Below are 25,391 nucleotides of genomic sequence, written 5' to 3'. Positions count from 1 at the left end.
AGGTAGCTTTTCCCCCTCCAATATTTTTGATCTGGAGTTGGTTGAACCCATGCGTGCAGGACCCACAGACAAGGGCCAACTGTAGTTTTGGACAATGTGAAAATCTGCATCATATTGAGAGACTACTGGATGATGTGTGTGGAATTAGCGTAAGCATATTAAAAACTAAACAAGCTTTTAAAAGGCAATTACTAACTCTAGAACAATAACATTATTCCATGAAAAAACAATCATAGTATAATGACTTAGCAGAGACTAAAAACAGCTAATTACATCAGGAGTGGCAGAGAAAAGGGATGGTAAGAAAGCTATATCTTATCCATCACAAGAGGAAGGTACCAATCACTAAAATCCACAAATCAGGAAACAAGAGCACATAGGTTATAATTTCAAAATGTGCTATGAGAAAAGTACATTTCTTAAGAAACAGACAAAAGAATTAAAAGCACCAGCCCATGGCGCCAAATTTGATAAATTTGACTTTTTTTAAAAAAATGTTTTCATTTATTTCAGAGAGAGGAATGGAGAGGGAGAGAGAGAAACATTGATGAGAAAGAAACATTGCCTCAAACAGATTGTCAAACTGCAGCAGGAAGGCCGGGGAGGGTTGGGGGGCAGGAGGTAGGGGGGTAAGAGATCAACTAAAGGACTTGTATGCATGCATATAAGCATAACCAATGGACATAAGACACTGGGTGATAGGGGAGGCTAGGGGACTGTCTAGGGTGGGGGGATAAAATGGATACATATGTAATACCCTTTGTAATACTTTAAGCAATAAAAAAAAAAAAAAAAAAAAAAAAGAAACATTGATCAGCTATCTTCTGCATGCCCCTACTGGGGTTCAACCCACAAACCAGGCATGTGCCCTGACCAGGAATCAAACCAGTAACTTCCTGGTACATGGGACAATGCTCAACCAACTGAGCCCAACCTGGCAGGGCAATAAATTTCTATGTTGCTCCCTGAAGGAGAACCACTGCCATTCAAATTCTCCTTAGCCTGTAACCTAATTTTCCTTAGAACCCGGGGTTGTGTTTAACAATTTAATAGAGGGAAGTGAGCATTACTCAGAAAGGTAAACTGAGAAAACTACTTTGCCCAACTCCAAACCATGAAAATCTCTGCAGAGGCAAATAAACCATTGACTAGTTGTAATCAGGGTCTCCCAAGAGCCCTCTTGGGGCAACTGCTCATACTTACAGTGCCAGTTGGACTCTCAAATATCCCACTCTTGCCATCTTCCAACACCTGGTACAGCACTGTCAAGAAGTCTATCTGGATGGAATAGGGTGTGAAGAGAAAAGGGGAATGGGTGTCACCGATCTCCTGGTTTTTATCAGCCATGATCCTAAGGGGAGAAAAATATCTGGTAGTTCTCTGATGAACCAGGAAGAACGGGCTTGAAATCTAGAACAGTTCTTAAGAGCAGTCTCAATACTGATTACGGATTTTCTCCTTAGGCTCTACATTATTTGGCAAGCAGAGATCATGTTCTCTATCATGTGCATATCCCCATGAAGCCACACCAAATCATGCAATCCACCCAGCGACATTTATCACAAAGGGCTCTAGAAGAATGCAGAATACGAAAGCCCTTATACAGAAACTCCCTGCATTTCACCTGAGGTACTTTTGCTGCCTGGATAGCCTTCTAATGCCTCTTCGAGAGGCTTGGAGATTTCCTCTCAAAGACCTGTGCCCTGGGATCAAAGATGTTGCCTGTATTCACTTCTGCAGCAGTCTTCCCTCACTTCTGCACAGGGCGGTATTTGCATGACAGATGCTGCTTTATCCTGATGGGAGACCTGTAAATAGAATCATGACACACAGGCAGAGAATTACAAGTACAATTACAGTTTTTCTGACATGGCACAGGTTAATGTACATAACTTTATTTTACAGATACCGTTAGTATGCTGCTTAGTTTATCCTACCTTCCATTTCCGTACAAACCAGAGCTGCCTCCAAAAAATGTTTTGGCCTCAAGAATCAGGCCCTTTTAAACAGATCACAAGTCAGCCTACAGATATCTAAGGCATCCAGCCTGATCTTATCAGCTCTGCACTTTCTGTCCCTCCCCAGGGAATGAGGAGTCCTCAGCGACAGCTCAGCTCCTCAGGAAGTCTCTCCCTTTAGTTGGCCCCCCTACAGTGCTCAAACACCCTCCCTCCAAATACGTGTGCATGCACACACGCAGGCCGCTCTACGGAAAGTCACTCTTTGATGTCATTACCCTGCATTTAATTTCTTCATAGTTCTTAGCACTCAACTCAATTCATTTAGTCCTCCCCACTACAGTATAAGATGCATAAGAGAAAGAACTTTGTCTGTCTTGTTCTTCCCTGCCCCTAGCACTCAGCATGCCAGGTGCTGTGACAAGTAGCAGGGATTCAATAAAAATTTGATGAATATACAGCAAGCTTGACATGGGGGCTGTAGGTGGAGGTTTCTATTATAGAAACCTCTTCAGAGGTGTCAGTGAAGGATGTCCCATAACTTAAATATCTAGTGCAAGGCCAGTTCTTTAGTCGTTTCAAACTGTCTTCATATAACCTCACAACAACCATGTGGTCAGTATTATTACTAGCTCTATTTCACAGATGAAGAAACTGACAGAAAGATTAAGTGACTTGCCCACTTGGTGTAGCTCAGTGGTTGGGTATTGATCTATGACACTAGGAGTCACGATTCAAATCACGGTCAGGGCACATGTCTGGGTTGCAGGTTCCATCCACAGTAGGAGGTGTGCAGAAGGCAGCGATCAATGATTTTCTCTCCCTTTCCCTTCCTCTCTGAAATCAATAAAAAATTTGTTTTCAAAACAAAAAGTTAAGTAACATGTCGATAGTCACATAGCAATTGCCTGAATCCAAGATTTGAACGCACATCTGCCAGACCCTCAAGCTCCTAAGCTTTGTATGTCCTCATTCTTCTCTCACCAGGGTAAGGTGAAAATAGACTTGTTTACCAAACTTTAGAATAACAACAGGAAACAATACAGAAAAAAGTAATGATTGCCCTAGCTGGTTTGGCTCAGTGGATAGAGCGCCAGCATGTGGACCAAAGGGTCCCAGGTTTGATTCCAATCAAGGGCACATACCTCAGTTGCAGGCTCTTCCCCGGCCCAGGCCCTGGTTGGGGCATGTGCAGGAGGCAACCCATTGATATGTTTCTCTGACATCGATATTTCTCTATCTTTCCCTCTCTCTTCCACTTTTTCTAAAAATCAATGGAAAAATAACCTCGGGTGAGGATTAAAAGAAAAAAAAAAGTAATTATTATTTCACTCCCCGTGGATGGTAATTATGGATCTCATTATTCCAGAAACAGCACAAGCTAAGTCAGAAGTTAAACAAGGGTTTAGATAAATCCGCAAATAGTAGATACACTAGGTGTGCTTTAAGAATGCTTGGTGTAGCTTTTTCTGACCTCTTCAGATTGGCTGCCTGAAGGACAACCATGACCTTCCACACAAGTTCTCCCTAGAATTCCCCACCAGTGCTAAGGCACAAACCTCATGCTCATTAAATGAGGTAATAAGAGGTTATGTGAAAGTGTAAGTTTTGAAAGTGTCATTTTCTTCAGTCTTCAATTATCACTTGTTCTTTACTTGGGGATAAACTATCGCTACAGACTGAACTGGGTCCCACCCTCCCTCAAACTCATGTGTTAAAGCCCTAACCCCCAACATGAGACTCTATTTTATTTGGAGGAGGGCTTTTAGGAGGCAATTAACATAAAATGAAAAGGGTAATTAAAATTAAATTAAGGTATAATAGTGGGCCCTAATCCTATTAAGATTGGTGGCCTTCTAGGAGTAAGAGAGAGCTCTCTCCTTACCAGCCATGTGAGGACAAGTACTAGTAAGAAAGGAACCGACCTTCTGCAAGACAGGAAAAGGGTCCTGGACAGGGAACAGAATAGGCTGGGACCTTAATCTTCGACTTTCCAATGTCTAGAACTTAAGGAACAAGAAAAAAAAAAGAAAAGAACTCTGGCTCTGGCCACTGTGCTAAGTGGTTAGAGCATCAGCTTGCAGATCCAAGGATCCTGGTCAAGGGTACCTGGGGTGCAAGTTCCCCAGCCCTGATAGGGGCGGGAGGCAACCAATCTGTTTCTCTCCCACGATGTTTCTCTCTCTCCCCCTCTCCTACTTCCTTTCCACTCTCTCTAGAAATCAATGGGGAAAATATCCTCGGGTGAGAATTAAAATAGAACAAAAACAAACAAACAAAATACTCTGTTGTTTAAGCCACTCAATGTATGGCATTTTGTTATGGCAGCCAGAGAAGACAGAAACAATTTAAAAGCACAATCCCCATTTTAAGTCCCTATAATGCTTTAACTTCGCACACCTGGGAGACAACACAGCCCCAAAAGAAAACGTTTTCTGCACCTACAGTTAATCCAGGCACAGCACCAGCGGGGCTGCAATGCTCCCACAGCAGGGGACACGGCCCGGCCTCCCACCTCCAGCCTCAGAGCTCTCACATCCTGTAGAAAAACCTGCTACTTGGTGTTTTATCCACTTTTCATAGCACATCCTCCAACAATCTGGTCAATTCCATTCAACCGAACCCTCTTGACTGGACCCCACTCCACCTTGCTTTTCTGAAGGGCAGAGCCATTTACAGTATGGGCTCGAGGTGAGGCTTCTAAATTTGGGACCCCAGCTGTATTCTTGCCTAAGTTAATAGCCCTAACCCTCAGTTTCCCCGCGTGTAAAGGAGAGACAGATAAAACTGCATATCCATAAGGTTGCAGTGACCACTAAATAAGTAACTTATAAAAAGCGGTTAGCACAGATGGGTTACTGAAGTCCCTGGTGCGTGTTAGTTATTATTACTCCAAAGCACCACTCCAGTTCAACTGAAGATCCCGCCCTCACTCACCTCCCATTCGCCCTTGCACAGGCTTCTCGCCTATCAATCACACATTAGCTCCGCCCCTCCATGTCGCCAAGGTTTTTCCCGCTCCCGACGCCCCCCCCCCCGCCCCTCCGCAAACAGCCACTGGTTAGCACTTACACCGGAGGACGTCCTTTCTCATGTAGGCTCTCCTCGTCCTAAGCTTTGTTACCACGCGACACCGTGACCACTCTCTTCTCGGGCAAGACAGCTTCGCTTCAGGCCAGGCGGCTGAGGTATGAGAGATAAGGTCGTGGAGCTTAAAAGCGCGGCTCCGCTCGATTCCCAGAGGAGCCTGCAGCGCTGCCACGCCCCGCGCCACTGCGCGTGCTCCCTTGGGGACTTGGGCGTGGTCTCTTTTTGCACCACTGAGGTTGCGCGGCTAACTCCAGCCAGGACTCTTTCCTGGAGGTAGGAAGGCTGCAGGTGATGGACCCTGGGCCAGTCTTTCTGACCATACACAGCCTTTGGGGTTCATGCCAACCTGCGACCTCCCTTGCAGTCCTGCCCGGTGCAGGATGCTTGATCCTCCGCCTATTGGCGCAGATGTTCTAATCTCCACAGATGATTGGCTGGAAGAAATGGGCTCATATTTACCAAACACTGCAGGCAAAAAGGCTAGCAGAAAATTGAGAAACCAGTATTCTGATCCTCGCTCTTGCCAGGCCTTAATATGTGAACGTGTTATTTTTACCTCTGAATGGACAGTACTCGCCTCAACTGGGTTGTACAGGAACTTGGACGTCTTTTTTTTCCAATTTCAATTGTCATGCAATATGATATTAGTTTCAGGAGTACAACAATACTGATTGGACATTGATGTGACTTACCTAGTGATCACACAATTAAATCTAGTACCCTTCTGCCACCATACTTACCTATTAAAATGTTATTGACTTTCCTTTATGCTCTACTTTACTTCCTCTTGACTGTTTTTATAACTGGCAATATTTTAAATATATATTTTTATAGATTTCAGAGAGGAAGGGAAGGGAGAGAGAGACAAAAACATCAATGATGGGCATCATTGATTGGCTGTCTCCTGCACACCCACTACTGGGGATCACCTGCAACCCAAGCATGTGCCCTGACTGGGAATTGAACCTGGAACTCTGAGTCCAAAGGCGGATGCTCTATCCACTGAGCCAAACCACATAGGGCTATAACTGGCAATTTGTACTTAATTTCTTCACCTTTTCCCTGAACCCCCTTCCATCTGGCAACCAACGATTTGTTCTCTATGTGATTTTGTTTTGGTTTTGCTTGTTTGTTCGTTTTGTAAATTCCCCATATGAATGAAATCCTGTGTTGTTTGTCTTATTTCACTTAGAATAATACCCTCCCGGCCTATCCGTGTTGTTGCAAGTGGCAAGATTTCATTCCTTTTTATGATTGAGTAATATTCCATTATATATGTACCACATCTTCCTTATTCATTCTTTATCAATCTATGGATGGACACTTAGGCTGCTTCCATATCTTGTTTCTTGTAATATAATAATGGTGCAATGAACATAGGGCTGCATATATCTTTTCAAATTAGTGTTGTGGATTACTTTAGATAAATATCCAGAAGTGGTTTTTTTGGTCAGAAAGTAGTTCTATTTTAAATTTTTTTGAGGACCCTCAGTACTGTTTTCTACAGTGGCTGCACCAATTTACAATCTCACCAATAGTGCACAAGGATTCCCTTTTCTACATCATTGCCAACATTTGTTTGTTGATTTAATGATGATAGCCATTCTGACAGGGGTGAGGAGATATCTCACTGTGGATTTAATTTAATTTAATTTGCTTTCCCAGATGATTCACGATGTTTGTTGAGCATCTTTTCATATGTCTAATAGCCATATGTATGCCCTCCTTAGATAAGTGTCTAAACAGGTCCATTGCACATTTTTAAAGCGGGTTGTTTGGGGTTTTTTGGTGTTGATGTATCATTGGCAAATACGTTCTCCTGTTCAGTGGGTGGCCTTTTCTTTTTGTTGGTTGTTTCCTTTGCTGTCCAAAAACTTTTTGTTTGACAGTCCCATTTCCTTTTTTTTCTTGTTTCCCTTCCCCGACGAGATAACCCCCCCTCCTCGCCCCCCTGCCACACACACACACAAAATCATTAAGAGCAATGTCAAAGTGTTTACTGCCTATGTTTTCTTCTAGATGGTTTATGGTTTCAGGTCTTACATTTAAGTCTTTAATCCACTTTAGTTCATTGTTGGATATGTTATAAGAAAGCAATCCAGCTTCATTCTTTTGCATGCATCTGTCCAGTTTTCCCAACACCATTTATCGAAGAGACTGTCTTCACCGCATTGAATATTCTTGACTCCACTGTGTTAGATTAACTGAGGTGTGGGTTTATTTCTGGGCTCTCTATTATGTTGCATTGATCTATGTGTCCTTTTATGCCATAGCATGCTGTTTTGATTACTGTAGCTTTGTAGTATAGTTTGATATCAGGTAACTTAATACCTCATCTTTGTTTTGCTTTCAGGATTGTTTTGGCTCCTCAGGATCTTTTGTGATTCCATTTAAATTTTAGGCATACTTGCTCTAATTTTGTGAAGAATAACATTGGTAATTTGATAGGGATTGCATTGAATCTGTAGAATGCTTTGGGTAGTATGGGCATTTTAATGATGGTAATTCTTCCTATTTATGAGTGTGCTATACCCTTCCATTTCTTTGTATCTTCTTCAGCGCATTTCTTCAATGTCTTACATAGTTTTCTGAGTGCAGGTCTTTTACGTCCTTGGTAAAATTTATTCCTAGGTATTTTATTTTTATTTTTTATACAATTGTAAATGGGATTCTCTTCTTAATTTCTCTTTCTGATAGTTTGTTATCTATCTATTTATAAAAGACTAATATGCAAAGTGTCCCTTCAGGAATTCAACCAGGAGTTCAATCACTCACTATGACATACACTGACCACCAGGGGGTGGCACAGAACATGGCAGGCAACCAGTGTCAGGGCACTGAGGGAGCAAGAGAAAGCAGGAGATAGGGACCCAAACAGTGACATCAAGCAGGCGGTGAGGGAAAGAAGAGGCAGGAAGGCAGGGAGACGAGGAACCTGATGGGCCCTGATCACTGGCCAGGCCTAGGGACCCTACCCATGCATGAATTTCATGCACTGGGCCTCTACTTGCTGTATAAAAATGCAACACATTCCTGCATTTCTTTTTTTGTTTTGCATCTTGCAACTTCACTGAATTCAGTTATTAGTTCTAATAGTTTTTTAGTATATTCCTTAGAGTTTTCTATATATAGTATTAAGCCACTTGCAAATAATGACAGTTTTACTTCTTCCTTTCTAATTTGGATGCCTTCTATTTCATTTTCTTGTGTGATTGCTGTGGCTAGGACTTCCAAGATTGTGTTTCATGAAAGTGGTGAAAGTGGACATCCTTCTGTTGTTCATGATCTTAAAGAAAAAGCTTTTAGCCCTAGTCAGTTTGGCTCAGTGGATAGAGTGTCAGCCTGAGGACTGAAGGTCCTGGGTTCAATTCCGGCCAAGGCACATGCCTGAATTGCGGCCATGATCCCCAGTGTGGGGTGTGCAGGAGACAGCTGATCAATGATTCTCATCATTCATGTTTCTATCTCTCTTTCCCTCTCCCTTCCACTCTGAAATCAATAAAAATATATTTTTTAATTTTTTCAGATATTTAAACATTTTACAAAGAAAATAAAAAGCTTTTATCTCTTCACCATTGAGTATGATGTTAGCTGTGTGTTTGTCATATCTGGCCTTTATTACATTGACATATGTTCCCAATATACCCATTTTGCTGGGATTTTTTTTTTTTAATCACAAATGGATGTTGGGTTTTCTCAAATGATTTTTTTGCATCTATTTGATATGATCATGTGATTTTTATATTTCATTTTTGTTTATGTGGTATATCATATTAATTGATTTGCAGATATTAAAACAGCCTGATGGATTAAATCCCACTTGATCATGTTGTATGATGTTTTTAATGTATTGCTGAATTCTGTTTGCTAATATTTTGTTGAGAATTTTTGTATCTATGTTCATCAGATGTTCATCAGAGATATTGGCCTATAATTTTCTTTTCTTTCTTTCTTTTTTTTAGATCTTTTGTCTGGTTTTGGTATGAGAGTAATGGTGTCCTCATAAAATGAGTTTAGATGCCTTCCCTGTTCTTCAAGTTTTTTGGAATAAATTATGAAGGCTAGGTATTAATTCTTCTTTGAATATTTGGTAAAATTTGCCTGTGAAGCCATCTGGTCCAGGGCTTTTGTTTGTTGGAACTTTTTGGTTACTGATTTGATTTTGTAGTTCTCAGTCTTTTAAGATTTTCTTTTTCTTCCTGATTCAGCCTTGGAAGATTGTATATGTCTAGGAATTTATAATCTCTTCCAGGTTGTCCAATTTGTTAACATAAAATTGTTCATAGTATTTCCTTATAGTGCTTTGTTTTTCTGTGGTGTTGATTGTCACTTTGCATTAATTTCTGATTTTACTTATTTGGGCCCTCTATTTTTCTTGATGAGTCTGACAAAGGTTAATCAATTTTATTTATCTTTTCAAAGAACCAACTCTTGGTATTATTGATATTTTCTATTGTTTTTTTTTAGACTTTATTTCCACTCTGATCTTTATTATTTCCATTCTTCTACTTACTTTGGGCTTTGTTTCTTGTTTTTCTGGTTCCTTTAGGTGTCATGTTAGATTGTTTTATTGAGATTTTTCTTGTTTCTTGAGGTAGGCTTGTATTGCTGTAAGTTTCCCAGTTAGAACTGAGTTGGCTATGTCCAATAGAATTTAGGTTGTTTTGTTTTCATTTCCACTTGTCTCAAGGTCTCTTTTGATTTCTTCTTTGATGTCATTCTTAACCCATTCATTGTTTAGTATCATGTTATTTAGCCTCTACATGTTTGTGTTTTTCAGTTTTCTTCTTGTAATTGATTTCAGTTTCATACCATTGTAATTGGAGAAGATGGTTGATATGATTTCAGTCTTCTCAAATTGATTGAGACATGTTTTGTTGCCTAACATGTGATCTATTTTGGAAAATGTGCACTTGAACAGAATGTATATTCTGCTGCTTGGGGTAAAATGTCCTAAAAATATCAACCAACTCCAGCTGGTCTAATGTGTCATTTAAAGCCACTGTTTCCTGGTGCACGAATTCATGCACCGGGCCTCTAATAGTGTGATAATGTTGAGTAGGGTTCTGAAATAACCCATAAAAACCATATATGGTATAAGCTCACTAGATGGGGGTCTTGGTTGTTGGGGACTATCTGAAGTAGGAGGGAAGATGAAGTAGAAGAAGGAAAAGTTTTTTCTTTCCTATTTCTTGGAGTAAGATCTTTTAGATCATCGAGATCATTATATCTCTGCAAGAACTTTTTGGGTTGTGATTGAGGAATGTGACCAGCATATCATGAGCAGCTGAGATATGCTGATGTCATGCAGTTCCCAGAATAATTTTACGCAAAGAAGCATTCTCATTTGTCTTTTTCGACTTTTGGAATGTTGTTGATGGTTATGTGGGTGAATTACCTGTTTAGATTATATAAACCTAGAATCCAACTGTTTTGCATATAAACACAAAGTATTGGCACAACTTTAAACTATAGTGAATTCCAGGTCTGCAACAGGGGGAAGATTGTTTTGAACTTTCCCAAGTGTTTGTCACCATTTTAGAAAATGTAATTCTTGGCAATACCATTCCTGGAATTGAAGCTGTTTGGGTTGAGAAACACTGACTTAGACTAAATTCTGAAACAGCTGAAGTTTGCTCTTGATACACTCTCTTTTCTCTCCTTTATGTCTCATTTTCACTTACTAAGGCCCCTGTTCACATGCACCCCATTGTGCTGATTCTACCTTCACCCATCTGCTACCATACCCTCTCTCCCAACCAGGTGGACATGCTCTGCTCATCTCACTTTCTCACCAAAATTCCCAATTCTTTAGATATAGGATTTTAGCGAAGTCAAAGGGGGAACAGTAGAGTACATATTTTGGAGCAGGAATGCTATTCTAAGTAGACCAACTCTAATTCAGAATAAGTCCTACAGGGTCAGCTCACCTCAGCTACTCTTCCTTTCATAGCTTCTGAATCCACAGGTAACTCTGGAAGTTCCTAGTTTGTTTTTGATTTTCCAAAATGATTTCTGTTGCAGTGGTAGTGGGCATGGGATAGGGTCTGGGCAGCTGTTTGTGGTATGTATGAGTCATTTGAAAGTTGGGGGATTCCAATATGTAGAAAATCCAGATTAGGGTGGGCTAAGTTCATTCAAGTTGGCTGCCTCTAATCATCTGGTCTAGTGCTTTCCCAGGCAGAGTGGAAAACATACATTTTCCTTTTCTAAGAGAAATGTTTCTTCCTTTCTTCCTTCCAGGCACAGGAAGATCGTACTGATTTGAGAGGTTATGAGACTGCATATGGTTTTGTGTCACTGGACTGTAGAGTTTGAGTACAGCTAGAAACAGAATTGGAGAGATAGGCTAGATAATAGAGGCCTATGTGCTATGTCAAGGGATCTGAATATAAGGCTCAGCTTGGTCTCTGTTGTCATTGACCTGGACCTGAGGCAACTGGAATTTCTTTAAACCTCTATACCTTTGTTAACTTTGTTGAAAAGTAGATGGTAAAGTGAGTTAAGTTCTTGAGCCAGGTGGCTTTTTTGTTTTCTGTTCTTTTCTTTCTTTTTTTTTTTTTTTTTAAGCCTACAGCACCCGGTATTCCCAGGCAGTCTCCCATCCAAGTACTAACCAGGCCCGACCCTGCTGGCTTGTTTTTTTAAAAATCTTTTTTTTCAATTACAGTTAACATACAATATTATGTTATATTCAGGAGTATACCCCAGTGATTAGACATTATATAACTTACTAAGTGATCATCCTGGTAAATCTCACACCCATTTGACACCATACATAGTTTATCAGAATAATATTGACTATATTCCCTATACTGTACTTTACATACCCATGACTATTCTGTAACTACCAATTTGTACTTCTAAATCCCTTCACCTTTTTCACTCATCCCACGAACCCCCTTCCCATCGGGCAACCATCAAAATGTTCTGTTTCAATGAGTCTGTTTCTGTACTGCTTGTTCATTTATGGTGATTTTTAGATTCATTTGTTTTAAAATATGTATTTATTGCCATTTTATTCATATTATTTTCTTCTTCTTAAAGAATACCCTTCAATATTTCATTTAGTACTGGTTTGGTGGTGATGAATTCCTTTAGCTTTTTCTTGTCTGGGAAGCTCTTTATCTGTCCATAGGTTCTAAATGATAGCTTTGTTGGGTAGAGTAATCTTGGCTGTAGGTCCTTGCTTTTCATCACTTTGACTATTTCTTGCCGCTCCTTTCTGGCCTGCAAAGTTTCTGTTGGGAAATCCACTGACAGTATTATGGGAGCTCCCTTGTGGGTAACTAATTGCTTTTCTCTTGATACTTTTAGGGTTTTCTCTTTGTCTTTAACCTTTTGCATTTTAATTATGATGTGTCTTGGTGTGGGCCTCTTTGGGTTCATCTTTTTTGGGACTCTCTGTGCTTCCTGGACTTGTATGTTATTTCCTTTTCCAGGTTAGGGCAGTTTTCTGTCATTGTTTTTTTTCAAATAGTTTTTCAATATTTTGCTTTCTCTCTTTTTTCTCCCAACACCTCCATGATGCAAATGTTGGTATGTTTGAAGTTTGTCACAGAGGCTCTTTACATTATCTTTATATTTTTGGATTCTTTTTTTCTTTTTGCTGTTCTTATTGGGTATTTTTTTTTTTGCTTCATTATATTCCAAATCACTGATTTGAATCTAGTCTCCATCTACTGTGCTGTTGATTCCCTATAAATTATTCTTTGTTTCAGTTAGTATATCCTTCATTTCTGACAATCTAGATGAAATGTGCAAAATTAATTGAAAAACATAACTTACAAGACTAACAAAATGAAATAGAATATCTTAGTAGCTCTATATCTATTAAAGAAATTGCATTTGTTTTTTTGTTTGTTTGTTTGTTTTGTTTTGTTTTTATTTTTTTATTGCTTAAAGTATTACAAAGGGTATTACATATGTGTCCATTTTATCCCCCCGCCCTAGACAGTCCCCTAGCCTCCCCTATTCCCCAGTGTCTTATGTCCATTGGTTATGCTTATATGCATGCATACAAGTCCTTTAGTTGATCTCTTACCCCCCTACCTCCTGCCCCCCAACCCTCCCCGGCCTTCCCGCTGCAGTTTAGAAATTGCATTTGTTGTCAAAACCTTTTTCACAAAGAAACCTACAGGCCCAGATAGTTTTATTGGTGATATCTATAGAACACTTAACGAAAAAATAGTCCCTAATTAACACAGGCTATTTTAGGAAATAGAGAAAAGAAACACTTCCAAACTTGTGTTGTTTTTTACATTGTTGTTTGTTTGTTTTAATATTTTTATTGATTTCAGAGAGGAAGGGAGAGGGAGATAGAAACATCAGTGATGAGAGAGAATCATTGACTGGCTGCCTCCTGCATGCCCTCTACTGAGGATTGAGCCTGCAACCGGGGCATGTGCCCCTTGACCAAAATCAAACCTGGGACCCTTCAGTCCACAGGCCAACGCTCTATCCACTGAGCCAAACCAGCTAGGGCTTTCTGTTTGTTGTTAATCCTCACCCGAGGATATTTTGCCATTGATTTTTAGGAATAGTGGAAGAGAGAGGGGAAGACAGAGAGGAACATCGATGTGAGAGAAACACATCGATTGGTTGCCTCCTGTATGAGCCCTGACCAGGGCCCAGGCCGGGGAGGAGGCTGCAATCAAGGTATGTGTCCTTGACCAGAATCGAACCCAGGACCCTTCAGTCCATGGACTGACGCTCTATCCACTGAGCCAAATAGGGAAGGGCTTCAAACTCATTTAATAAGTCTATCATAATTCTGGTACAAAATCTTGACAAAGATGTTATAGGCAACATGAATGAATGTCTATGTTGAAAAAAAAAAAAAGCCACTGTTTCCTTTTTGATTTTCTGACTGATTGATCTATCCATTGATGTCAATGGGGTGTTAAAGTCCCCTCCTATTACTGTATTACTGTATTACTGTCGATATCTTTCTTAATGTCTGTCAATATTTGCTTCATGTATTCAGGTACTCCCACATTGGGTATAGACAGTTACAAGAATTTTGTCTTCTTGTTGGAGTAATCCCTTTATCATTATGAAGTGCCTTAGTCACTTGTTACAACCCTTGGTTTAAAGTCTATTTTGTCTGACATAAGTATTGCTACCATATTTTTATTTCATTTCTTTTCCACTTTTATGAAATACCTTTCCCCCCCACCCCTTTATCTTTAGTCTGTGTGTATCTTTCAATCTAAAGTGGGTCTCCTATAGACCATATACTATGGGTCTTTTTTATCCATCCCGCCACCCTATCTCTTTGATTGGAGCATTTAGTCCATTTAGATTTAGAGTATTTATTGGTAGGTACATAGTTATTGCCGTTTTATTCATTGGTTTCTAATTATTTTTGTTGTTCTTCCCAGTTTGTTTTTATTCCCTTGCTTTCTCTCTTGCATGTTATTGACTTTCAATAGTGTTATACTTAGATTTCTTTATTATTTTCCATATCTCTTGTCAATTTTTGGTTTTTGGTTAGTATGTGCTATATCAGTGGTTTTCAAACCATGGATCAGGAGCCCCATGCATCTCTTTGGCCCCTTGAGTGTGGCTCTTCCACAAAATACCACGTGAGGGCGCACATGTACAGTGCGATAGAAACTGAGGCCTATGCGCAGAAGTGGGTTTTCAGCCTGGGCAGGTCTATTTTGAAGAAGTGGCATTAGAAGTGAGGGGTGTCAGTCTGTCAGGGGAAGGGAGACTAGGCACAGGCTGGCCGCGGATACACAGCGCTGGGGAGGCGCGCAATTCATGCAGGAGTTGAATGAGCCAGTCAGTCAGCAGTCTCATTGTGCAGTGGTTAGTGCTAGTCAGGTCAAATCTCACGCGGGTGACAAAAGATAGGCGAAAAAAGTATACAAGACGAGTGTGGATGGGAGAGTTGGAAGGGGTCGACCTCAGCGAATGTACTTCAATCAGATTGAGGACGTTTTTAGCAAAGGCCAGTTTAGGAGTACCCTAATTAAGTTAATAGCAATGTACCTACCTATATAGTTTAAGTTTAAAAAATGTGGCTCTCCAAAGAAATTTCAATCATTGTACTGTTGATATTTGCCTCTGTTGACTAATGAGCTTGCTGACCACTGTGCTATACCAACCTATGTTTTTTTGTTGTTGTTGTTGTTTGGGGTTGGATTATTTTATTTTATTTATTTTTTTAATTAAATCTTTATTGTTCAGAATATTACAGTTTGTGGGAAACTGTTTATTGCCTTCACTATCTGATAAGCATAGACAGAGAACTCCCCGAAAACCCCCCCCCCCAAGGCTGGGTGCCTTTGAAGCCCTAGCAAAGCTTGGAGCTAGGCGCCACCTGTTTGTCCAGACAGTGGTAGCTGATACTATTCCCCCATTTATTATTATGTAAATCCTTGCTGATGGGCTAGTCTGCCTGTTAATGGCGGTTCGCCTGCCTAAGGGCTACTCCGGATCAATAAAAGATTGGAGCAGCCTGAGCATGGGTGGAAGTCCCTCTCCTTGAGTTGGACTTGCCCGCCTGGACCTCCAATATTGCAAAATTATCTCGTGTCTTTTTCTCTCATTTGTTGTGCGGCTCCTCTTTCAGATACCGAACCCTACTCCACGCGGGACGTGGAAGGAAACACTCAACATCTGGCGCCCGATGGTTAATCTAGAAGTGCAGGGCTCGCTGGAGCGAGAAAAGGAAGTTTTCACCGAAAAGGTGTGGAAAACTCACCGAAAAAAGGTTAGGGGAAGTCTACCGCACGCAATGCCCAGGATCAACTACAGAAGCCCGGGTCTGTAAGTACACTGGGAACGTTTTCTTAACCAGGCTAACAAACGGGGCAGGATTTGGCTTTAAAAAAGTAGATTCGGCTTTAAAAAGGTATATTTGGCTTTTAAAAAACTAAGAAACTGTATTATGTGCTTTTGATTTGCATGTTTAAAGTGTTAAAATTTTATTTTATTTTTTTTTGTTTTTTTAATTTTTTTTAATTAAATATTTATTGTTCAGATTATTACATTTGTTCCTCTTTCCCCCCCCCCCCCATAACTCCCCTCCTCCCAGTTCCCGTCCCACCCTCCGCCCTCACTCCCCACCCACTGTCCTCATCCATAGGTGCACAATTTTTGTCCAGTCTCTCCCCACATCTCCCACACCCCTTTCCCCCCCAAGAATAGTCAGTCCATTCCCTTTCTATGTCCCTGATTCTATTATAATCAACAGTTCATTCTGTTCATCAGATTATTTATTCACTCGATTCTTAGATTCACTTGTTGATAGATGCATATTTGTTGTTCATAATTTGTATCTTTACCTTTTTCTTCCTCTTCCTCTTCTTAAAGGATACCTTTCAGCATTTCATATAATCCTGGTTTGGTGGTGATGAACTCCTTTAGCTTTTCCTTATCTGTGAAGCTCTTTATCTGACCTTCAATTCTGAATGATAGCTTTGCTGGATAAAGTAATCTTGGTTGTAGGTTCTTGGTATTCATCACTTTGAATATTTCTTGCCACTCCCTTCTGGCCTGCAAAGTTTCTGTTGAGAAATCAGCTGACAGTCATATGGGTATTCCCTTGTAGGTAACTGAGTTTCTTTCTCTTGCTGTTTTTAAGATTCTCTCTTTATCTTTTGCTCTTGGCATTTTAATTATGATGTGTCTTGGTGTGGTCCTCTTTGGATTCCTTTTGTTTGGGGTTCTCCACGCTTCTTGGACCTGTAAGTCCATTTCTTTCACCAGGTGGGGGAAGTTTTCTGTCATTATTTCTTCAAATAGGTTTTCAATATCTTGCTCTCTCTCATCTACTGGCACCCCTATAATTCTGATGTTGGTACGCTTGAAGCTGTCCCAGAGGCTCCTTACACTATCCTCGCATTTTTGGATTCTTTTTTCATTTTGCTTTTCCGGTTGGATGTTTTTTGCTTCCTCGCATTTCAAATCATTGACTTGATTCTTGCGCTCTTCTGGTCTGCTGTCGGGCGTCTGTATAATATTCGTTATTTCAGTCCGTGTATGCTTAATTTCTAGTTGGTTCCCCAATATAAGATCGAGGGTCTTATTAGTTTTCGTGTAGATCTCATTAAGTTTATCGGCAGCTTCTAAACAGTTCTTGAGAGACCTTAAAAGTGTGGTTCTGAACTCTATTTCTTCCATTGACAATTTTGTCCTGTTTCTTTGTCTCCGCATTTTGTTATGCTTCCTTGGTGCACCCCCTAGTGGTCTTTGTTCGCAGTCTTATAGTTAAATCTTGATTGTTGTAGCTAATTCCAGGGAGGGTTTGACCTCCAGGCCAAGTGGCTATGAGAATCAGCTGTGTCAGCAGTGAGAGAACTTCTGTCCTCTAGGGAGGTGCTAATCTAGCCTTTGCCTGAGGCTATCCGGCAAATGCCTCTGTGCAGGGCTTGGGCGGGGCAGGTCGCACAGGATCAACAGGGTGGGCCAGAGAGAGCAGTTATGGCGGCTCTCAGTCCTGTCCTCAGGGGCTATGCCTCTCTGAGTCCCAGCACCCGCTGCAAAGCTGGGAGAGAAAGCTGCACTCGCTCTGACCAAAGCCAGACAGTCCCGCTTCTCCCGTTTGAGTCTGGGTCCCTAAAGACTCGCCCGGATCTGGAGCTCAGAGTCTGCGACTCCCTCCGGATTGAAAACGCCAACCACGCCCTCCGCCGCCAGCCCGCTCCGCACACTCCGCACCTCAGAATTTGACTTCAGCACTGCGCCTCCTCTGAGTCTCGGTATGCGTTTCTCTTTCCTCCTAGTTGTAGGACTTCCACTCAGCCAGCATTCCTGTGGTTCTGGGTGATGTCCCTTCCGTTTTTTGGTTTCACTTTTGAAGTAGTTGTTCAAAGCAGCAAACTCCGGCGTTAACCTATGCCGCCATCTTGGTTCTCAGAATGTGATTTAAAGTGTTAAAATTTTAGAAGGTAATCTTTCTTTTACATTTTTTGCATGTTATTATAGAACATAACCTTTGCTTTTCTTGACGAAGGTACATTAGATCTTAAAAGGTTGCCAAAAAAGTTAGTTAGAACTTGAAAAAAGGTTAGCAGGAGGAAAATCCTCATCTCAAAAAAAAACTTCTTCCATGGGGAACATAATATCGCAGTTGCCAAAGCCTTTTCCAGAGGCTGAGGAGGAGTCTCCTCAACTGCTTCCCTCCGCTCCTCCTAGTGAGGAGTGGGAAGACACGTTAGAGGAATGGCCTTCACCGTCCTCTCCACCTCCGCATGCACGTCCTAATTCTGATATGCTTAATTCGCTGTCATTTGAATCACCTGTGCAAAAAGCCATCCGAGAAGGATTGAGGGAAATACCGGCGGAAGAAAGGCTTGCTTTCCCGATCATAGAGGTACCTGATCCACAGCTACCGAATCAGGTAATCAGACAGCATGTAAAAATTGACTTTAAAATGATAAAGGCCTTACGGGAAAGTGTAGTCCAAAATGGTCCAACAGCTCCTGTTACAGGAGAAATTATGTATAGTATTTCTGAAGCTTTCCTAATCCCTCATGATTGGTATTCTCTAGCACGTGCAACTCTGGATGGAGGAGATTATTTACCATGGAAAGGAGAATTCTTGGAGAGATGCCAGGAGCAAGCCCAAATAAACCGCGGGCTGAATGCTCAAATAACTTATGAAATGCTAGCAGGACTGGGACAATACAACAATGTGCGAACCCAGTTAGATTATGTGCAACTGGCATATGAGCAAATTAGAGCTTGTGGAAGGAAAGCGTGGTGGACTTTACCAGCAAAAGGGGACTCTGAGGGAGCTTTTAGTAAATGTTTACAGGGGCCTTTAGAATCATTTTCAGATTTTGTGGCTCGTCTCACTCGAGCAGTGAGACGACAGATTCAACATGAGGCAGCAGGAGACATTTTAATTCAACAATTAGCCTATGAAAATGCCAATGATGATTGTAAGAAATGCCTGATGCCTCTGAGAAAAGGTAGTACCATTACAGAAATGATTCGAGCATGTCAGAATGAGGAGTCAGGCACTTTTCAAGTGAATTTACTCACTGCCGCTGCTACTGTAAATAAAAGGTATCATAACTGTGGAAACATAGGACATTTTAGAAAAGAATGTAGACAACCAAGAAGGACACAAGGAGGCGCTCCAGGGAAAGGCGCTAACATCTCGCCTCATGAGCAGATCAAAACAGATCCAACCTCTCTGTGTCCTAGATGCCAGAAGGGCTACCATTGGGCCGGCCATTGTAAATCGAGATTCCACAAAAATGGGCAGCCGTTAAATCAAGACACAGGGTATGGCCAACCGCAGGGAAAGGGCCAATGGGGCAACCCCCAGCCCCATCAATAAAAGGGGAGATCTGCCCTGCAATGCCCACAGTGGAATCTCTGATTTGGGCCACTCCAGGAAGTGCAAGCCTAGATCTAAACAGTACTATAGCGGTCACTTTGACCCCTGATATGGCTCGGCAAGCTGTTCCTACAGGAATCTGGGGACCTGTGCCATCAGGAACTTTAGGATTAATTTTAGGGAGAACTGGAAACACTCTGAAAGGATTAACTGTTTTGCCTGGAGTCATAGATTCAAATTATGATGGAGAGATTAAAGTTATATTGGAATGCAATCATATTATGCAAATTACCCCAGGACAAAGAATTGCTCAAATACTACGTCTACCTTATGCTCAACAAGGCAAGGTTATAAATAGGAAAAGAGGAATGCAAGGACTTGAAAGCTCAGACATCTATTGGATACAGGAAATTAGCAAAACTCGTCCTATGATTAATTTGAAAATAGAAGGAAAAATGTTTAAAGGCCTAGTAGACACTGGGGCAGATGTCAGCGTTCTCAGCAAAGAATTCTGGCCTCCTGGTTGGTCCATGGTAGAAGCTATGGACTCAATTAGAGGGGTGGGAGTTCCTGATAACACACAACGTAGTGCTGCAGTCTTAAAATGGCAAGATGAGGAAAGACAGACAGGATGGTTTCAGCCCTACATTGTCTCTGGAATTACAGTCAATTTATGGGGCCGGGATGTCTTAGAAGGTTTACAAGCTTGTATTATTACTGGCAAAGGTCAGCAGCTTGTAACTCAGATGTGACATCAGAGTGATCAAGGTGTAAAAAACCCAGGAAGGTGAGGATATCAACCTTTTTAGGAGTGGTCACTGCTCAGTCTCCTCGCCCCCATACTGACCCTATACAATGGAAAGATGATAAACCTGTATGGGTGGATCAGTGGCCATTAACCAAGGAGAAATTAGGTCATATTCATGGATTGATACAGGAACAAATAGAAGCTGGTCATATAGAGCATTCCAATGGCCTTTGGAATACGCCTATATTTATTATACCTAAGAAGGTGGCAGGGAAAAATGGTGATTGATACATGATCTCAGAGCAATACCATGGGAGCTTTGCAACCTGGACTCCCAGCACCTTCACAAATCCCTTTAAATTGGTCTCTCATAGTAGTAGATCTTAAAGATTGTTTTCACCATTCCCTTGGCACCTCAAGATAAAGAAAGATTTGCCTTTTCAGTGCCATCTATTAATAATATAGAACCCATGAGAAGATATCAGTGGAAGGTTTTGCCTCAAGGAATGGCCAATAGCCCTACCTTGTGCCAAAAATATGTGGCTCAAGCTGTTCAGCCTTTAAGGGACAGATATTCCCGATGTTACATTATCCATTACATGGATGACTTGCTCTTAGCAAGTCCACGGGAAGAGCAGACTTTTGAAATACTTTTCCAATTAGAGAAGGAGCTCCCTAAATGGGGCTTAAAAATTGCTCCAGAAAAGGTACAAAAACAAACACCTTTTAAATATCTGGGAACCATTATTGAAAACCAATGCATTAGGCCACAAAAGGTGGAACTAAGAAAAGATTGTCTTAAAACTTTAAATGATTTTCAGAAATTATTAGGGGACATTAACTGGCTAAGACCCTACCTAAAAATCTCTACGGGAGAAATGACAAATTTATTTGATATACTTAGGGGTGACTCTGACCTTTCCTCACCCAGAACACTAACAGATGATGCCAGAAAGGAGTTGCTAAGACTTGAACAGGCGATATCCTCAGCTCAAGTAGCACGGGTACAGCCTGAATTGCCTTTATTGGGACAGATTAACCATACTGCAAATAGTCCCACTGGAGTCATCTTCCAAAATAAAGACTCTCCCGCTATTATTGAATGGGTCCACCTAGGCCATCAGTCCTCTAAAACTGCTATTACTTATATAGAACTGATGGCTCAATTAATATATCAGCTTAGGAAGCGTTGCAAGCAGCTTAGAGGAGAAGAACCTAAATGCATCTATCTTCCCCTCACTGGAAAGCAATTAGAAATGTTGTTTCAACTGATGTAAATTGGCAAATTGGGTTAAGTGGATATTCAGGGGAACTTAGTTGTCACCTATTAAAAGATAAACTTTTACAATTTTTAAATAAGACCTCCATCATTATACCAAAAAATACTAGGCAGGAACCAATTCCTGGAGCTTTAACTGTTTTTACTGATGGGTCATCAAATGGGAAAGCTGCCTATCATCCTATAAATTCTGACCGAGTCATACTGACCAGTCATACTTCTGTGCAAAGAATTGAGTTAGAAGCTATTAAGGCTGCATTGCAAGATTTCCAACAGCCTGTTAACATAATTTCTGATTCCTCTTATGCTTCGGGCCTCGTGAGTAGGATTGAAACTGCCCGGCTGAAATGGCTTAGTGACCAAAGTTTATTCTTACTATTTAAGCAGGTTCAGCAGATTGTGCAGCAGAGAAAATACCCTTTTTATATCACTCACAGCAGGGCACACAGTGTATTACCTGGCCCATTAACTAAGGGAAATGCACATGCTGATCAATCGGTTGCTTTATTAAAAGAGGCTTCAGAGTCTCATCAGCTTTTACATCAGCCTGCTAAAATGTTGTCCAAACAATTCTCAATCTCTCAACAGAAAGCAAAAGAGATTACCAAGGAATGTCCCAGTTGCATGTTACATCTACCTCAAGGGCCTAACACAGGAGTCAACCCTAGAGGTTTGCTAAGGGACCATATCTGGCAAATGGATGTAACACATTATACTCCTTTTGGACGTCTTGGGCCGTTAAATGTCTCTGTAGATACTTTTTCAAAGGTCCTATGGACCACTGTATCTACAGGAGAGATGGCAAAACAGATTATTAATCATTGCCTAGCTGCTTTTGCCGTCATGGGAATTCCAAAGATTATTAAAACTGATAATGGACCTGCTTATACAAGCTGTCAATTCCAGGAATTTTGTAAAAAGAGAAAATTCAGCACATTACGGGAATGCCATATAATTCCCAAGGACAGGCCATTATTGAACGTCAACACCAAAGACTGAAATCTCAATTAGAAAAACAAAAAGGGGGGATGATGGAGAAATCACCTGTGGGTAGGCTGCATCAAGCCTTAATTACTCTAAATTTTTTCACTTGTGATGCTGATGGAAAGACACCTATGGAGCTACATTGGTGTCAGAATAAAACAAAAGAAAATGGTCTAGTTAAATGGAAGGATCCCGAATCTGGTTTATGGAAGGGACCTGACCCATTATTAACCTTTGGCAGAGGGTACGCTTGTATATTCCCAGAGAATTTTTCCAAACCCGTATGGATTCCTGCCAGAAATATTAAACTGCATCAGGAATCTAGCCAGACTGAAGATCTTGCGCCTGGAGCCATAACATGTAGCTGTAAACAATCAACTTCCTCAGCCACAGAGAGCAGCGACTCCAAGCAGTCCACTGAAGATGAGGAACAGGAGGAAGACAAACCAGACAACCAACAGCCCAGAAACCACATGGGGCATGGTAAAGTGAAGTATGGTAGCAATTAACTCAGGTTAAAAACTATAGTTTCATACTGGTCTTAGAAGGCACATTTTTCCTTTACCTGGGAAGGACAGCATAGCTATCCCAAAGTCAGAAGGCTCCAGTTAGCGTGTCAACTCAGTGCTCTGGAGACCCAGAACTGTAATTTAGATAGCATGCTGTCTCTGCTTCTGTAAATTGCTTTTTTTTTTTTTTTTTTTTTTTTTTTTTTTTTTTTTTGCTAACTAGGTTCCTCATTCCAAACCTTGAGACAGCCAGTTTAAAATTAAGTTGTCATGACCTAGAGCAAAGAATATTCTTACATGGTATTATTCTACAAGTTTCATTAATAATTTTTGATGCTTTACAACAGTATATTGTGCATTTATCCCAAACAAATTTACAAATGAATTTGAATGTTTTACGTGAAGGGATTTATTCCTTTCCACTGGGTGGAGGGCCTCCTGGGGAAGGCACTTAAGCATTCTGTATTGACCTATCTTGATTTTTCTTTGCCAAGAGGAATCCAATTGCCTACAGCTGTTATCTGAGCTCTCTGTTCAAGCTGGGATCATGAAAAGCTGGTACCATGGATCTGTCTCTTGCCCAATGGCGTAAGCGTGGCCCTCTCTGGAGAAGAAACCTGGGTTCCCTATGATCAATGCCGGGGCCCCGCCAGCAGGCGAGGGGATCCAAAGGCAGTTGCTGGGCATGGAGGCCAGAGGGACACAGGTTAACAAGGAGACAGAACTGAACCTCACATCACCCTACTTGGCCCAGAGATGGTTGGTAGTCAACGACGGGTAAGACCCCACAGGGTGGGGCGACCTAAGATAGGCACAGCCGGGGGCCAGTAGGAGAAAACTTGGCGCGCAACAAAGGTGGGGCTCAGAGCCCCCCCCCCCCCAATGGTGCACGGGCTTGAACACTCGCCCCTTCTGAGGAAGGTCTCCTGTCCCCATGGCTGCTTCTTGCTTCCCATGCCCAGCCCAGATCAGGAACCAAATAACAGAAGAGATTTGGTCCAGCTGAAATCAGAATCCAGATAAACGGAGGCTTGGCTAACAGACCCTATGTCTAAATCTAGCCTAACAACAGGAATGCTCACAGCCTTCACAAGGCTGTAAAGTGATCCTTTTCATTAATATTTACAGTGTAAACTAAGATTATTGTTAAAATATTAAATTTGACAGCAAAATAGTTTTCAAATTAATTAAATTTGGCTAATTTGAAATAAGTAATTATTCAAAAAGTATTAACAAAAATTTTCATTTCATGGTAAACATGCTATGAACCTAAAGCATGTTCAGGTTCATTTTTTTGTGTGCAAAAAATTAATATTTAAAGCTATCTAGAATGCATTATAAAATTTTCACTAACTCTCCTAATTAAATAAAAAAGGGGGGGGGATAGTGGAAAAATATAGTGGAAGAATACCAAGTCAGGAAATAGATCCTGTAATTAAATTTCATTTAGAGAAAAAATTTTTTTTCGTTTATAATGCTAATAGTGAGACACCTAGAAAAAACACACATTATGCCAGGGTAAGCCAGGGAAAGATCATGTTAAAGAAAAGACCCCAAGTAAGGTGTTTTTTTTTTCCCTTTAACCTTTGTTCGAGAATATGTTTGTATACTTTCAGAGAACAGGTACAAGACCATGGGGATTCCTGTAACAACAGATCCCAGAAAGCCAGCCACAGAGACAGAAGAGACAGTTCAGAGATGGAGATGGTGGAAGACGCCTTGCCATGCTAGCAGTCAGCAGCTGTGCGTTGCTGCAGGGTGCCCAGGACCAGACCAGAAAGGACCGGACCTGCATTTTCCACCATCCAGAACCAACATTTCATTGCTGGCATGTACACATGAACTTTTGGACATTGAAACATGGACTCAGAACTTTTGGACATTGAAATTGGAACTTGATTATTTTTTAAAGAAAAAATAAGGGGGAGATGTGGGAAACTGTTTATTGCCTTCACTATCTGATAAGCATAGACAGAGAACTCCCCGAAACACGCCCCCCCCCCCAAGGCTGGGTGCCTTTGAAACCCTAGCAAAGCTCGGAGCTAGGCACCACCTCTGTTTGTCCAGACAGTGGTAGCTGAAACTATTCCCCCATTTATTATTATGTAAATCCTTGCTGATGGGCTAGTCTGCCTGTTAATGGTGGTTCGCCTGCCTAAGGGCTACTCCGGATCAATAAAAGATTGGAGCAGCCTGAGCACGGGTGGAAGTCCCTCTCCTTGAGTTGGACTTGCCCGCCTGGACCTCCAATATTGCAAAATTATCTCGTGTCTTTTTCTCTCATTTGTTGTGCGGCTCCTCTTTCAGATACCAAACCCTACTCCACGCGGGACGTGGAAGGAAACACTCAACACAGTTATTCCTCCTTTTTTTCCCCATAGCTCCCTTCCACCCGGTTCCCACCCCCACTCCACCCTCACCCACCACTGTCCTCATCCATAGGTGTACGATTTTTGTCCAGTCTCTTCCCGCATCCCCGACACCCCTTTCCCACCCAAGAATAGTCAGTCCACTCCCTTTC

At 41.3% G+C, this 25,391-nt stretch overlaps 1 long non-coding RNA gene across 2 annotated transcripts; it reads right to left on the bottom strand.

Moving 5' to 3' along the window:
* Positions 1-1,273: 1,273 nt before the first annotated feature.
* On the bottom strand, positions 1,274-5,199 carry LOC132226230 (uncharacterized). 2 transcript variants are annotated; one of them, XR_009451017.1, is made up of 5 exons: positions 5,031-5,199; positions 3,884-3,964; positions 2,642-2,795; positions 1,625-1,808; positions 1,274-1,351 (listed from the first exon to the last, which is right to left on the bottom strand). It is a non-coding gene; the product is annotated as an uncharacterized LOC132226230 (long non-coding RNA). The 2 variants fall into 2 exon arrangements; XR_009451016.1 differs by lacking the exon at positions 1,274-1,351 and having other exon boundaries at positions 1,359-1,808.
* Between the last annotated feature and the right edge of the window lie 20,192 nt (positions 5,200-25,391).

This window comes from Myotis daubentonii, chromosome 2, assembly GCF_963259705.1.
Source record: "Myotis daubentonii chromosome 2, mMyoDau2.1, whole genome shotgun sequence".
Lineage (NCBI taxonomy): Eukaryota > Metazoa > Chordata > Mammalia > Chiroptera > Vespertilionidae > Myotis > Myotis daubentonii.
Note: the sequence above shows the minus strand (reverse complement) of the source record. Positions and strands in the feature narration are given on the sequence as shown.